Source organism: Octopus sinensis, linkage group LG14 (assembly GCF_006345805.1).
Source record: "Octopus sinensis linkage group LG14, ASM634580v1, whole genome shotgun sequence".
NCBI lineage: Eukaryota > Metazoa > Mollusca > Cephalopoda > Octopoda > Octopodidae > Octopus > Octopus sinensis.
In genome coordinates this window covers 11,644,782-11,649,781 of record NC_043010.1, presented here as the reverse complement: position 1 = coordinate 11,649,781, position 5,000 = coordinate 11,644,782, and the positions used below count along the sequence as shown (strand labels likewise).

General features: G+C 38.3%; 1 long non-coding RNA gene across 1 annotated transcript in view; it reads left to right on the top strand.

Annotated features, from left to right (window-relative positions):
* Positions 1-5,000, top strand: part of LOC118766130 — a 19,625-nt gene that overhangs the window by 53 nt on the left and 14,572 nt on the right. The window lies entirely within an intron of this gene.

The following is a 5,000-nucleotide window of genomic DNA, read 5'->3' as shown; positions in this document are numbered from 1 at the left end:
GTTTTTTCTCCTACTACCACTTCAAATGGCTCTGGGAGTCCAGCAGAATAAAATAGTAACCAAAGGGGTGCATAGATGAAAAAATGGTAGTATATTAAACATTACACATCAAAGTGTTGGTGTGGCGGCTCAGCAAAAACCACTGATAGAACAATAATAAAATACATCTGAAGTGAAGAATGAATATATAGTGTGTATGTTTATTTGGCATTAAAAATGGAAAAACGATGATCCTGAAATATAGCAATAACTTAATCAAACCACATTACAGTTTAAAATTTGGAAAGGATTCAAGTTCCTGATGTCATCCTTGATGCCCTTAAAACGATGCGATGGTCATGTCTGGAATACCTCTAGGTAGGACCATCTTAACACTATCGGCTATAGGCACTGTAGAGTCCTGGGCAAAGTAAGACACTGGAGCCCCTATGCACACCACCACAGCACACTTTGATTACAGTTGGGACCCAACACCTATGGCATCCCTGGTGACTGCCCTGCTGTGTCTATGCCTTGAAGAACACTACCATGAATGGCTTGGTTGAACAAATTGACTCCAGTACATATTTTCATGTGGGGTAACTTATTCTATCAGTAACTTTTGCTGAACTGCTAAGTTACAAAGTTACTAGTACGCCAACAAATCAACTCTGATTGGAGGCAAAGGCAAGGGTCTGCTTTGTCATCTCATCATCCCAGTGGTGGAGCTGGAATGGTAGTAATCCATGGCCATTCAAGTAGTGAAAGAGGAAGCAGAGGAAAGAGGAGGGAAGATTGTGTGTGTGTGTGTGTGTGTGTGTGTGCGTGTGTGTGTGCATGTGTGCATATGTGTGTGTGTGTATTTTGCCTTCATACTTTGTCCACACCACTATTTGACACCCAGAGTTGATTTGAACCCGTATCCCTCAAAGACTCTTTTACTTGTTTCAGTCATTAGCCTACGGCCATGCTGGGGCACCACCCTGAAGAATTTTTAGTTAAACAAATTAGCCCCAGTACATATCTTTTTTTTTTTCATGCCTGGTATTTATTCTATCAGTGGGTTTTTGCTGAACCGCTAAGTTATGAGAATGTAAACACACCAACACTTTGATGTGTAATGTTTAATATACAACCATTTTTTCATCTATGCACTCCTTTGGTTACTATTTTATTCTGGTGGACCCCCCAGAGCCATTTGAAGTGGTAGTAGGAGAAAAAACAGAAACAACACACACATTCATATGCGCACACACACACAGACACACACACACAGACAACACACACCACACACACACACACACACCACATATATATATATATATATATATATACAAATAGATGAGTGTATTTTTACCTTGTTAACAATTAACATGGAAAAAATAAATAAATAGTTACATGTGTCAAAAGTAAAAATATTTGATTACACCTGTGTTAACTCCATTTTTTATTCATATAAATATATATATATATATATATATACAATGGACTCCTTTCAGAAACCATTTGCCCAAAATGCCCAGCATTGGGACAGAACCTGCTACAGCATAGCTACAAAGCAAGCTTCTTAACCTCACATCCCTTCCTGTAGAAACAAGAATCCAGAAAGGTTTGACTAAGTTGCTAGTAGAACAGGACTGCTAGTAGAAAAGGACTGAAGTTGTTCATTGGTACAATCTTCCCTCCTCTCCTCCTCTCCCCTCTGCTTCCTCTTTCGCCACTAGAATGACCATGGATTACTACCATTCCAACTCCACACCACAGGGATGATGAGATGACAGAGCAGCAGACCCCGCCTTTGCCCCCCCTCCACCTATTGCTATCTGTGCCATCATCACCACAGTGAAATGTTTATGACCATCACCAGCACCATGATACCAATGATAACCTAACCAACCACTCCACACATCAACTACCAACACCATCTGTCATTTCCTTCATTGTTGTCATTATTGCTTTCCTTGCTGATATAGTCATTGTAAATATTCTTCTTATCAGCCTCACACTCATTATTATTAATAATCCACATCAGAGCCAACCACCACCACCACCGCCACCACCTCTACAATCTATGCTCCTCCCCCTATCCTTTTTATGTTTCTTACTCTCTCTGACCACATTTTCATCCTCATCATTATTAGAATCATTATTATTACCATGGCAGAATTATTGAGAGTATTGGAAAAAAATGCTTTCCGGTATTTATTCAGTCTCTTTACATCCTGAGTTCAAATTCCAATAAGGTCAACTTCGGATTTCATTCTTCCAGGCTTGTTAAAGTGGAATACCAGGCAAGTACTGAAGTCGCTGGTATTGTCTAGTCTCTTCCCCTTCAAATAGTTGGCCTAGTATCCAAATGAAAAGTAATTATTAAAGCAAAGTTAGAACTGTTAGAATGTAAGAAAAAATGCCTTATATTATTTAGATATGACTAAGGTGTCTTCTGCTATAGCCCTGGGCTGACCAAAGCTTTATAAGTGGATTTGGCAATTGGAAACTGAAAGAAGCCCATTGTATAAACATATCACTTTTACTCTCTTTTGCTTGTTTCAGTCATTTGACTGTGGCCATGCTGGAGCACCGCCTTTAGTTGAGCAAATCGAACCCAGGACTTATTCTTTGTAAGCCTAGTACTTATTCTATCGGTCTCTTTTGCCGAACTGCTAAGTTACGGGGACGTAAACACACCAGCATTGGTTATCAAGCGATATTGGGGAGACAAATACAGGCACACAAACATATACACACACGCACATATATATATATATATATATACATATATACGACAGGCTTCTTTCAGTTTCTGTCTACCAATTCCACTCACAAGGCTTTGGTCGGCCTGAGGCTATAGTAGAAGACACTTGCATGGCTGTGTGGTAAGAAGTTTGTTTCCCATCCACATTGGTTCTGGGTTGGTATTTTGGGAAAAAGTCTTCTCCTATAGCCTCAGGCTAACCGGAGCCTTCTGAATGGATTTGGTTGAGGCAAACTGAAAGAAGCTTATCATATATTTATGTGTGTATGTGTGTATGGGGGGGGGCAGGGTTTTTTGTCCCCACCACCACTACATGACAAGCAGTGTTGGTGTGTTGTCATCTCTGTAAGCTGTTCAGCAGAGGAGTTTACCATGTACACTGGAATATATTGGGTTGTCTGGAAAGTTATTTCAGAACATGGTTGAGTCCATAAAATAGGATTTGACTACACCTCCATTTAGAGCACAGTTTAAGCTATCTTTTCGTGGAAGAAGGTTTATGTTCCTATAACCTGTGTTAATTCTGTAACCCTTGAAAATGGAAGATAAGAAAGTTCATTTTCGGCACTTGATGCTTTGGGAACCAGACAAAAATTGCTGCAGCTCAGCTGGGATGTATTACCCAACCCTCCATATTCACCAGATATTGCTCCTTCGGATTTCCACTGATTCAAGTCTCTGCAGAATAGTCTTAATTGTAAAAATTTCAATTCCTTGGATGACATAAAAAGATACCTTGATGAATTCTTTGCCATGAAACCACCTCAATTCTGGGAAGGGGGTATTTTCAAGTTAAAGGAAACATGGAGACACATTGTGCAACAAAATGGTTCATATTTGGGTGATTAAAAATGTAATGGCAAGTATTTATTGACCTTTTTCTTTCCTTTAAAAATCGGCACAAACTTTCCGGACAACCCAATATTTTGAAGGTCTTTGTTCATAGAAGTAATGCAAGTTTAATGCAATATGTTTGATTTGAATGTCGATGATGCTTGGGCATGAAAGGTTACAGGGAAGTGAAGTGTGATATCTGAATAGGAGTAAGAGTTTTTATTATGATGATAATCTGCTTCTTATAAGTGAATTTGTTAAATGTTTAGGGAAGAATTCCAAAGATGAAATAGCCAGAATCAAGAGGTTTTAAAGGAAGCCTAGCAATGACCAAAGTTTTATTGGAAGACGGGATTTCACATCTGTTTGAGAATTGGCCATGCTCAATGTGTTGTATGTAAGTAGATAGAAATTCCGTGCAATGCATCACTTATAAACTAAGGGATCATAGCAGGATAACAAAAAAATTGACTTCATTTGTAGGTAATGTGTTGGTGTTAACAGTTAGAGCACCTGCAAAATGAATTCTTTCAAATGTTTGGCAAGTTCTCGAGACAGTTGGTAGCTTGTGTTATCTAAGAGGAAGAAAATGTTTCAAAAGTATAGTAGCAAAAGTAGGAATCGAAATCCGAAATGTTTAAGCAATTATACTGGTGATAATAAAAGAACAAAAAAAAATGTTCATGCTCAAAGTTAATGGTTGATTGTATGATGCTTGTGTATGTAGTGTATTGTGGTATGGTTATGAAATATGGACTTCGAATGTAGAACATGCAGAGAGGCTGAAAATATGTGATACAAGCTGACTTCGTTTGATGTGTAATGTTTAATATACAACCATTTTTTTCATCTATGCACCCCTTTGGTTACTATTTTATTCTGGTGGACCCCCAGAGCCATTTGAAGTTTAAAAGCTAATTTTATAGATACTTCTATCGAAATTCTTATTTTGTTTTTCACACGTTAATTTGTGTAGGTTGAATTATGTAAAACATTAGAGAAAGAAGCCTAGCTGTGTCTTGTTATAAATAAATTTATAGCAAAATGTTTTCAGAAACCCTTAAAATAATACTGGGGACCCAATTTACTATTTTGCTTGTGTGACCCTCCAAAAGTTTGATATGGAACCCTTGGGATCATATGGATCCTGGTCAAGAACCATAGGTATAGAAGAACCTTGGAGCAAAAATGATATGGAAGAAAAACATGGTATAAGAGAAGTCAGGTGTAGTGTGTAAGAGAGAGAAGTGAGCTGATATGTGTTGAGCATGGAAAAGGAAGGTTCCAAGCTAAGTAGAAAGAACCTACAACAGAAAAGGGCAAAAGACCTTTGCCAAAAGCAGTGAAAGCTGATCTGATGGTCCTGATCCTCATTGAGGAAATCACAAAGGACTGTGTCATGAAAGATGCAGTGATGATTAACACCTGAACT